General features: G+C 25.1%; 2 protein-coding genes across 2 annotated transcripts in view; one reads left to right on the forward strand and one right to left on the reverse strand.

Annotated features, from left to right (window-relative positions):
• LOC107453274 (glucose transporter type 1) overlaps window positions 1-9031 on the reverse strand; it is an 83455-nt gene extending 74424 nt beyond the window's left edge. The window contains exon 1 of the mRNA XM_016070031.3: window positions 8733-9031. The gene's annotated coding sequence lies outside the window, so the exon portion shown is untranslated. The remainder of the gene's footprint in view (window positions 1-8732) is intronic.
• LOC107453283 (uncharacterized) overlaps window positions 4199-12464 on the forward strand; it is an 81000-nt gene continuing 72734 nt past the window's right edge. Inside the window, exon 1 of the mRNA XM_016070068.4 lies at window positions 4199-4308. The gene's annotated coding sequence lies outside the window, so the exon portion shown is untranslated. The remainder of the gene's footprint in view (window positions 4309-12464) is intronic.

Raw genomic sequence — 12464 nt, forward strand, 5'->3', positions numbered from 1 at the left:
TTCTAGTTAATAAAAACAAAATACGTGGTATCTAAATCATTCGTTTGGTAATATTTCCGTTCATACGGTAACGGCTTATAGGAAATTCTGATTTTCAAAATTATATTTCCTTACTAAATTTTTAATTTAATTTTAATTTAATTGAATTTTATGTTGTGTACATTGGCAAATGAACAATTGAGAAACGTTACAACGTTTTATCAAACAGCTATAACTGATGATCTAATAAAATATACATAAACATTACTTCTAAACAAAACCCTAGAATGCAATTCTATTTAACTAAGATTGTACAAACTGTTTCATTTATAACATTGAGTAGTATGGTTTAGAAATTTTAACCGCACAATCTTCTTAACGATTGTCTCATATTCTTGATTTACGATTACTGGGAGTTCCGGAAATGAATACTGTAGAAGTCTGGCAAGAGTTCAACTCAAAGATGAATACAGCATAACTACAATGATGGTTTAAGAGAGAGAACATTGAATAAAGAATTTTATTTCACCAGTTGAAATATGGATGATTCTCAGAGTATATAAATAACGAATAACAGAAAATGACATAAAAAGTAAAATTCATTCAAACACAAATAATTATATTTTTGATTAAATATTGCTAAGTTGAAAGGAATACCTCAGTTTAGAATTTCAATACTGTACACGGAGAAAAGCATTCTGAAAAAATTACCTTACTGTATGGTAATGACATTTCCGGTAAAGAAAAAAAAAGAAAAAAACATAATTTTGGCTAATAAAAACGAAATACATGGTATTTAAACCATTCGTTTGGTAGTTTTTCCGTTCATATGGTTCATACGGTTTATTGGAAATTTTGGTTTTCAAAATTATAGTTTTTATTACCACACATTTTGTAAAAAATGCAAAACATAAAAGGAAATTTAATCGAATCGAATAAATGATTTTTATGCCATGCTCTAAAGCGCCATTATAAATTTACTAAATTTTAACACATTTACCAATTTTTATCACACATTCTAAAACCTTATTTTATTACTAATTTTACCAAAATCATTACCAAAGCACCTCAGTAAAAAATATTGAGCTTTTGGTGTTCCCGTAGAGACAGAAATATGGTAAATTTTACCACACGCAGGTAATTTTGACCATCTTTATTTTTTTCAGTCTAGTTTACTTACATTTTTGAGAATTTTACAGCACCAGTAATGGCTAAAGTAGTATGTTGTTGTTGTTTCAAATGCCACTTGCCTATACCAGCAAGCCTGCTTGTTGAAACTAAGCTAAATTAAGGCAGAGGGTGCGTTTTTTTCAGTGGCGACATCTATAGCCAAGAATACCACTTTTATAGGGCAGACCCATTCATTCATTCACAGATCGTAATTTTCAATCTCCAATTCAGTACCTCCAGAGGTATGATTTGGAATGGGAACATGGAGGCCTCTGCAACCCGACAAGTTTAACGTGCACCGGTCATCATTTACTACACGGGGAAACTTCGGCACGTGGGAATCGAACTCACAACCTTTTGGACATGGGCACAGCGCCCTACCAACCAGGTTATCCCACCCTCAAAGTAGTGTTTTCAGCTTTTAAAATACGGACTAATACAAAAACTTTTTAACACAAAAATGTTTTGAAAGTAAATGTGTTTGATGAGTTGATAAAAGAGCATTAATAGAACAAAATTGAACTATATTTGCATTGACAATTTAAGCAAATTCTAAAAGAATTGCTTTCAAAAGAGTTGTTTGAAGAAAAAGTATTCCATCTTATAAACAAAAATTACAATATTACTATAAATTTCTTCATCAGCTCAAAACGTTTGACTTATTTCCCATTTTCAATATTCTTCTTAGACTTCATTTTTCATATTAAAGTAAATTTATCAAACATAAATAAAAAAGATTTTAAAAAAAGTTTTCTTTCTAGAATACGAAATAATTTTGCGCAAAATAACAGTTTCTCTCTAAAGATATTTATCAAAGTGTATTTAAAAGTAAAAAACAAAAAAACATTAAAAATAAAATACAAAGGAAATAAATATATCTCTATAACAAATTTCACTTAATTTCCTTTAAGTTTTTTGAAATAATTGCAAAAAAATTTAATTTTTCACATTATATGTACGTGCTAGTTTATCGTTTGCCTATTTTCCACTCTAATTTTTGATCACACAAAAATAAAGACATGCATCATAAAAAGTTACGAAGAAAAAGTACAAAAAAATTTAAAATTGTTGCCCTTGTTGCTTGTTTTACAATGCGTAAGCAAAATAATGGAATTTTTTTTTTGTATTAAAATTTCAGTTTAGAAATAAACAAATTATGTTTTGTCTTTTTAAAAAATATATATTTGAACTTTGTTATGACAATGATTTCTGTTTAAATATCCAATGACTGGTGATATAAGCTTCTGAGTTTAATGATTTTTCTCTTTTTAACTTCTACATTTCGTAATTTTGATTCCAATTCAGTAAACAATGGAACTACCAAATAAAACATCAAGACAAATTTGATCTAACTGAGAAATGTGGGAAATAAAGCATCAACATTTACAAAAATGTATACGAAATAATCAGATCTTTGGTGGATAACCTGAGAGCAATGGAAATCTTACCGAGTATCTCTTTATTACTTCAAGGAGGTGATAATGATTAGGAAAAGGGCTTATTAATTTCTTTACAAAAAGCTTTTTTTATCTGAGCTTTAAAACAGGCTCCAATATCACCATTATCAAAGATGGATATCCTTTCTTTTGATCTGGTTAATCTGTTTATGATTTTACAACGATGTATCTTCTTAAGATTTTTACAACGGAACAAAGAGTTAAAAGAACCACATCTCACGCTTCATGTATTTCTTTTCATTCCAATGCGCATGAAGGCCAATATGAAAAATACACTACATTTTTAACCTTTATTTATTTATTTATTTTGTTTAATTGTTTTATTTACTTATTTTATATATATATATATATATATATATATATATATATATATATATATATATATATATATATATATATATATATATATATATATATATATAAAATAAGAGCTTTAGCTAAATTTTAAAACCATTACTTAGAACTGATAAAAAATTTTCTTTTTTAAGAAAGAAATTAATTCATATTTATATAAATTAATGATAGTTACTAATGCTAATTTTAATTTTAAACATATACAAATACATGAAAAATTTAAATGTTCCTCAAAAAGTAATTATAAAATATGCATAAATGATGCTTGATTTCAATTTAAACAATAAAACATTTTGTATTTTAGTGAAGTAGCTTTCAAAAGGCTATTTGGAAAAATTTCTATTAGTTTTTTGAATATGAAGGAATGGAAATTTTTATAATTAAAACCTCTCAGAAATTTTCATCAAAAAAAAAAAAAATTTCTCACAAAAATATTTAATAACTTATCTTTAAGAGCACAATATTAAATTCTTACTAGTTCAATGTTTTAAATTTCAATCGTTTGGAACTAGTCTAAAATTCTTTTCAAACTCAAATAGAGATACTTTATTTCAATCATATTGTCTAACAATTGCATGTGCATTTGATAGTCAATGTCAATAATTGAAAACACCAAAAATTTATGTTTATTATATAGAGTAAAGATTAAATATCCAGCTAAAAACTTTTTATTGAATTTTTTTATGACCAAAAATATTTTAATTCTAAATATTTCCACGACTTTCAGTTTCAAAATTAAAATTATAACACTTTATGTATTAGTGTAATAGTTATTTTTAATACATTTACTCCAAAATGGCTCTTTTTATGCAATTTGTGAAAGAAAAATTATCATTAACCTTTTTGAGTACAAAAAAAGAAAGAAAAAGAGAATATTTGATTCACGTTTTTATAAAATAAAGAATGGTAAAAAACAAACAGAAAGGAAAATAGTTTTTTTTTTTTCAAAAAGTACACATGCACCCATTACTGTCTGTTTCCTCCATAGATGACTAAGTATCATTAAGATATTCTTCTTAAATCTTGAAAGACTAAATAATGATAATATTTCAAGCATTAGAAAAACAACTAAAGATGTAGAAAGATTTCCTCATTGACAGTTATTTGTTATACACTGTTCATTCAGAGTGTGCGGAAATTCATTATATAGTGTTAACTATTATATATTTGAACTTCTGTGTGCAGTTATTCCTGAAAGTTTTTATATACGATGTAAGAGCTAAATAATATTATTTTGATAAATTTTTATCGTACGAATTCATTTCTCTAATAGATTTGATTGACCCTGATTATTTTGTATGGCCTGAATCATGTCTAATATGTTAGAAATTTTAAAAGATATGCAATAGTAAGTAAAAAGACTTTATTTTTGTTTTATATTAAGGCAATGTAAAATAGTATGTATAACATTTTGATAAAATTTATGATTCATCATAATTTATGCATATTTAGCTCATATTAATCTTGAATTCTAAAACTTTTCCTTTTGAGACTGTAAAACATTCTGGATCAAATTACGATAAAAAGTACTGACTCCCTGGGTGCATCATTCGTAAATCTATTTTACTATAAGTCCATTTTTATTGTAAAATTTTATACCATAATTTATACAGTAATATTTATTTAATTTCAGCAATTCAGTGGCTTCACAGTAAATATTACTTCACAAAAATTACGATTTATCAGATTTTTGCTTCGTAAAATTTTACTGTAAAAAGAACCAGCACCCTGAGTGCCAGTACAATTTTTCGTAATTTGACCCAGAGCTTTTTACAGTGTACATATTTTAATAGATTTCCTATGATTATTCAAATCGAATAACACAAATGTAATAAAATTCTAATGTTCTTTTAGATAGAATAATAAATAATTAGTTAAAAACATCTAAAAAAAATTATAAACTGGACAAGTATTTATTTTGCTTGATTGATCTAAATTGTCTAACATTTACTAATTACAACTTTTGTAATTAGATTAAAAGTTTATAATTATCTAGTGCAATTAATTAATTAAAAATTCATACAAAAAAGCATCAAGTATTCAATACTAAAAAGCTCAATACAGAAAGATTCGAAAATTATTTTTAACGTTGCTACTTTGTGTGGAAAAAATTGCATTTTAAATTCAAATTTTGAATCACTACGAAAAATTAAATCTATTCCATTTAATTTGTTATATAGGATAAATTTATTCACTTATTTAAGGAAAATAATTAAATTGAAAATTTTAGACAGAGTTAATATAAAGATAAAATATGAAGAATTCTCTTGTGAGACATTATCAATAAAAAAAAGTTTAAATAAGTGAAATATTTTATGCAATCTCTTTAAAGCACATAATAAGGGAAAAGCTTAAAATTAAGAATGTATAACATAAAGTTAAGTATGAAATTTGATTTTACGGAAATTCAGACAAACTAATTTCGAAATATTTTAATAATTTTTATTACAATATTATTTAATATACCTACTTTATGCATGCTGCTTATTAATTAAATATTTCTTTCGATATTTTTATGCATTCTAAAAAATAAGATGTTTTTTAGTTTCACGCAGGGTTTTTATTTCTTAAAACTTATTTATATTAAAATTAACTAAGTAAATTTAATATATATTCAAATCACTCATTAAATTCATTTACGATCAATTTTAATCAAATCGATCACAGTAAGAAATTATTTCTTTATGTGTTCCAAATATTTTTAGAAAATAAAATTGTGATGAATTATGAATTACAGTTATGGAAGTTTTAAAATTATTTACTTGGTAAAAATATATAAACTTTTTGGTTTCATGAACTCTATTTTACATAATAATTTATCCTTACATAATTGACGATGATCTATAAATTCATTTAACTTCTAAAAGCATTTGAAATAATTTTCATTAAGAAATTTTTTAAATTACGAAACAGTTTTTCGATCAAATAATCTTAATTACGCAAACATTATGTTATTAATTCTAATATTTCCCATACCTTAGATAAAAAAAAATGAGCTAAAATGTTTCATATTTTTCTTTGGCGAAATATGAAACATTTTAGCGAAAACTTTAATGAAATATGAAACAATGAACGTTTTTAGTTTGAGTGAGACTACAAAATGTAAACGAAAATATAATTGATTCTTATGTGTATCCAAAAAAAAGTAGTTCAAATAATTTTCATTCAATATTTTTTAATGCATAATGCAATATATTTTAAAATACTATCACTTGATGCATTCATCATTTCTTTAAATATTTTAAATACTTTGTTCTTACCATAATAAGATTCATGTTGATAATAATTTTTAAAATTTTCTTCTAAAAATGTTTTTTTAAATCTTTTAATTAAATTTATTACGCTTATAGTTGTAACATTTCAGTGGTTCAAATAGTTCTAATTCATTTTTAATGTAAAATAATTTGACAGAAATATTTATAGAACTTTAGAATAGAATTTGAATTAGAATTTAGATTTAGAATAGAATTTGAAAAATTTTGAAGGAGAAAAAAAATAATTTGTAAAGATTTTTTAGGTTCTATTCTTTTATTTTTTGTTTATATTTTTTAAAGACTCACTACAGGGTCACTATCTAATAGCTAATATTTTAAACACTTTGAAAAAAGGAAAATAAAACAAATAGAGGTTTAAAGATAAATGTTTTAAAATTATTAGTCTGTTGCTGTTTGCTATAGTAAGTAATATAAAGTGCATTTGCGAATACTTTTTTTCAAAACAAATCCATGTGCTTCTTATATTTTAGTTCACTTTCTAAAAAATATCAGTTTCCAATAGCGTTAATATAGTTTGAAAATTATTACTGCCACCATATTTTAATATTTTATGTTTTTTTTAATATATATGAAATTATGTTTACTATATATTTTTAAATTTCATTGAATTTATTATTCACTATCGAAATATTACCATTAAAAGAAGTAAGTTTATTTTGATAGGGTGATTTTGGTAGGCTGTATTTTAAATTTTAATTCAGATGTAACATTTATATGAGAAATCAAAGATTAGTCACACTAGTCAACTTCACTATAGAAAATTTTTTGGTGTATAGTTAATACCATTTTTAGTGTTGAGGTTAAATTAAAAATTTTTACAGTGCACGTAGTCACATTTTTTAATCTTTTTCACTGCTATTAAACTACACAGAGAAGAAAATTCTGGTAAAATCACCGTAATGTAATGACATTTCTCGTAAAAAAGCCTGGTTAATAAAACGGTAAAATAATATGCAATACAGTAAAATACACAGTGTTTAAATCATACATTTGGTGATTTTTTAGTTCATATGGTAGCGATTTAGAGGAAATTATGATTTTCAAAACTATAGTTCTCTTTACCACACACTTAGTAAAAAATACCAAAAAGTAAATTTAACCGAATAAATGGTTTTAATGCCAATCTCTAAAGTACCACGTTGAAATAACCGAAATTTAGAACCTTTATCGAGTTTTATCATATAATATAAAACCATATTTTATTGTTAATATCCCCAAAATCATAACCAAAGCTCATAGGTAAAAATTACCAAACATTTGCCATAGAGCCAAAAACACTGTAAATTTTGCCATATTTTGGTAGTTTTGACTATAATATTTTTCTTAGTGTATATTTCTCATAATGCTTTTCTTGCAACTGCTTGACAGAAATAAATTCAGTTTACACACTTTTCTAGATATTCCATAATATTAATTTGATTTGAAATCAACGTTAGAATATTTTTAAGAGTGTATCATTATTTATATTTACCGCTACTATATTTATGATGCTTTTAACGTTAATTTTAGGTACCATTGTTTTAATTATTCTCAATTAAAATTCAAATATTTTTAATTATTTTCAAACTATCTTATGAAGTAATTTAATAGAAGACTAAGCAAAGATCCTTCGAAAAAAAATTAGACTCTGTTTCTGAAATACTTTTTATTATATTGCTATTAATACTTTTATTACATCTGCTTTAAATATTTTCAATTAATTTAATTAATTTTAAAACTTTTATTTTTCAAACTATTTCAATTAATTTACTTACAAGTCTAAAAGTGAAGTTCGGGTTCATTGCGTATTTTAAAAGTTATTTATTATTGTTTCGTTTTAAATAGCTGCAAATTTATTCTTTGTCATAAACAAATTTATTATCAACTTACCGTAATATAAAATACTTTGCTTATTCTACATCAGTATCGAATCACTTCAATCACATTTAAGTATATTAACATTTCAAACAAAAAAGTAGCATTTTGTCCTGTCGTGATTTTATTTTTAGTATAACATTACTATTTCTAACTGTGCAATACCTATATAAAAACAAATTCTTCCATAAATCAGACTTGTTTTAATGTAAAATGTTTTAATTTATTCGAATTGTTTTCCTATTTTGTTTTAATCGGTTCTTTATGTTTCAAAAGCGCATTAATTATTTAAAACTTAAATTCTCAAAATCGTCATCTTATTTAATCGTATTCCCTTTTTCAATTATTTCCTTTCTAAGAGTAAATTAAGAAAAAACTTTAGTTAAAAAAGCTCACTGCGAGAACTTACTGAAGTACATCAGCTGTTTAAAATGCCCCTTCTCTTCCTTGCTACCCCTTTCTTGCAAAGCGATTTCCATCTCTACCCACTATCCTGATTTAAAATATCAGTTTTTCTTAACGAAAGAGCTACCTATCAACACCATGTGCAATAAGGCTTTTCGAAATATTTAATTCTGAGGTTCTTTCTATTCATATATTATACGATATCAAAAATACGAATGTCAAAAATTGAGTGACTTACTTTCTTTTTTATCGAAGAGATCGAGGGAAATGAGGTCACAAGAGAGCCAGGGGTATTCGGACGTTTTACAAATCAAGTCATCTTCCAGTTTTCTCAACACCTTATATGGTTAAAATTGGGGTTTTCTGTCGTTTGCAACACTTAAGGATGAGAACGCACTGTTTAAGGAATAAAGTCACTCACCGGTTTCAATCGTTAGATGTGTAATTAGAATGGATGTTCGCCAGATTCGGATAGCAATAATCATACTCCGAAAGGGCTACCCGTCATGATGCACAGTTTCGACACTTGATGGCGCTGGTATCGGAAGGGGCATATTTTCTTTCTCCTGTTTTTAGGATGGACTTAGTGTGTCCTGGAAGATCAGAAAGATGAAGGAATTAAATAAAGAGAAAAGCGGAACAGAATAAGAGCTCCAAGAGGAAAGATGAAAATAAGGAAGGAAAGAAAGAAAAATTAAAAAGGGGCTGAAAAATATGAAAGATGTGTTTGCAGTTATAAGATAGTTTAATCGAAAACATTTACCTATTTTTGCGCTAATGCAATATAATTTCTTTTAGCTGAGTCTTAAATGTGTTCGCATAATACTGAATTTTCAATGGTATTGAAGAAACTTGGAATGTTAATGCCCATAAAGTAATTCATTTTAGAAACTGTAATTTCCATTAATTGTATTTTTATAAAACCGAATTTCCGTAGCAACTACAGAAGCTTCTCATAAAACTAATTATGATTTTGTTCAAAAGTAATTTCTTAATATTTTGTGTAATTTTTATGGATAATTTTTTGTAAAACATTTATCGTTTTCAGCTCAATTATCTTCAAAAAGAAATTCACTTTCCAAGAATATTTTTTTTCCTCTAATAGGAAAGAGTTTTTAAGTTTCTATTCAAAAATAAATCTGTCATGCATGAAATTGTAATAAGTCAAACTGCATTTTAAACCCTTTTAATTTTCGTGAACCTTATATGTGGATTTTATACACATTTGCTTATGCAACATATTTTTATCGCATGCGAAACTGAGATTTTTTTTGTACTTATTACCAAAGTGCTATATAAAAATGTAATTCATTTACTTCAGTGGACATATTTCTTTTAATTCAAAAAAGTAGTATTTTTTTAAGGAAAGAAATCGAACTTAAACAAGATGTAGTTATGAAAAAAATATTCCTTAAAAAAATTTAAAGAAATCTTCAAAAAAATTTTTTAAAATTTTTTTAAATAATGTTATCTATTTTTGTACATAAAAATCTAATTCTTTTAAAAATTATAATCTTCCTACAGTTAATACGTTTTAATAATAGAATTGTCATAGAAATCCTTCAAAAAAATTTTCAAAACTAAATACTTTTACAATGAAAAAATTATTTAACACTTTTTTGTCATGAATACGCCATAGTTATTAAGTTTCAATATAAATGTATGTATATTTTGTTTGAACTTATACTAGCTATATAAAAACACGAGAAAAAGATTACAAGAAAATATTTCCCACACAGGGAAAATTTTGAATATTATCTTTGACAAAAATTATGGAATCACTAAATGCTAACAAGTGATAAAAAAATTATCAAATTTTCAAATTTTCTAGCAAAATCAAAACATTATGCATTTTTAAATATATAATGCTTCATTATATTTCCCTCTTCTGTGCATACAATGCGATACCTAATCATTGCTCGCGATATATTATCATTTTAACATATTCTTACTTCGCTTTGTATCCTGAATTATAGAAATTATTCATGATACGAAAAACAGAACTTTAAATTCATAAAACATCTAAAAGAATGATGATTTGACACTATTCAAATTATTTCACTTGTCACTAAGACAGAGCATGAAAAAATTTAAAATTGAAAGAAACCACTTATCAAAAATAACTAGAAATTAACAATTTATAATAATAAATTTTATTACAAATTTCATTATTTTAAAATGTTCTGAATAATATAGTATAAGTTTTGTGAAAGAATGTAATAACAAAGTTCTTAATCGTGTTCTTAGAAACTCAATTTTAATACTGTATGGTAATCTTCACAATGTGAGCCTTTATATCATAAATCTATGAAATGAATTTAGCAGAAAATTCTTTTTACATATTTCATAATCTTCATAATGCTAAACGTACCTCAATTTTCCTCGATTTTCATGAATGAGTATTTTTAGAGTACGATGTTAAAGTAAAAGATGATCAAATAAAAGAGAGAAGTAATAATGTTGCATTAATTTGTTTAAATACAAATTTAAGGAAATAAAAAAGGGGGAAATATGTTGTTTCGTTGAAATTTGTCGATTTTCAAGCTATATAATTTTGATAAAATTTTGGAGAAAGTTTTAATGAAGATTCTGTACAGCAAGTTGTTCTTCTTTCGAGTGACAAATATTTAAAAAAAATATTTTATGAAATTGAATACAAAGCAAAGATGCGGGAAAATTTTTGACGTGCCTTTTTAACAGTTTCAAACTGCCGTTGCAATAGTTTCAGTGCCAATAGTTTCAAAAATAACTTAAAAAATATTTTATTTTATTTTTGAGTTAGGTTCTTGTTCAATATATCATATAAATGAAGAAAGTAAGTAAGAAAGTAATTTTCGCATAAATCTATTTACAAATAGAGAAAATACCTTTGGCATGATTTTTCCCCTTAAAACAGTAATTGCTCTAACAATAAGCCCCTGATAAGAAGTAGTTTTCCTCTAAATTCTTTACTAAATAGTAAGTTGCTACTTCTCAAATTACACTTAAAATCTTCCAAGATAGCGTTATTAAATTCACTCATAATATTATCGCAAATATTGGAGACTTAATGAAAAATGAGATCTACAAAGAGTAAAGTAGAGCACTCTAATTTACATTTTTGTAAGATGATATAACAATCAGAAAATAAATAAGTTTTGCTTAACAATTATTTTGTTTATGTATAACTAAGTAGATTTAAAATTCACGAAAGCACTAATGTTGATTTATAAATTAGGGACAAAGGCGAAAATAGGAATCGCGGGGAGGAAAGGTAGTGTAATTAATTAACCAAATAAAATTTTCCTGTATGATTGATATATTGATTTTATTGTTACTTCGCACTTGAATTAGACTAATGGGCTATCAGAAATGATGAGCTTCTTCTGAGTGATATCGGAATTTTAATATCGCGGTTTATTACCATAAAGATTGATACTTCACGATATATTGCAATATTTTTAAAATTTCACCAATCTGCATTATTTTTTCAATGATACATATTTTCATCATTCTAAAAAATTTATCAATACTCACGATAATATTTTCTTCTATAATTATCTTTACTGTAATACTTTTTATCGTAATACTCTTTATCGCAATTTTAATAATTTTGGTACTCTATTTATCGCGATACTATCGCATTGTTCATTCTATATTTATTGTGAGACATATATTCACGATAAATCAGGAGTATTTTTAAAATATCTTTATCATGATGCTAAAGAAATATCGATATTTTACAACAATATATTTCCCAGCTCTAATCGTTATTATTAACCTGAATATTACAGTTTAATAATAGACTTATAGTTTAACCAATATTTTTCAATGATCAATATTTTTGTAACTCAAATGACATTTATGAAAACTCACGATAATATCCTCTTCGGTAATTATTTTAATCGTTAATACTTATGATTTCATCATATTTGGTGTTTATCAATGTCGGCATTTACCACGATATTATCGCATTTACTAATTAATGTAC

This window comes from Parasteatoda tepidariorum, chromosome 11 (genome assembly GCF_982258835.1).
Source record: "Parasteatoda tepidariorum strain Cologne lab strain chromosome 11, Ptep-v5.0, whole genome shotgun sequence".
Classification (NCBI taxonomy): Eukaryota; Metazoa; Arthropoda; class Arachnida; order Araneae; family Theridiidae; genus Parasteatoda; species Parasteatoda tepidariorum.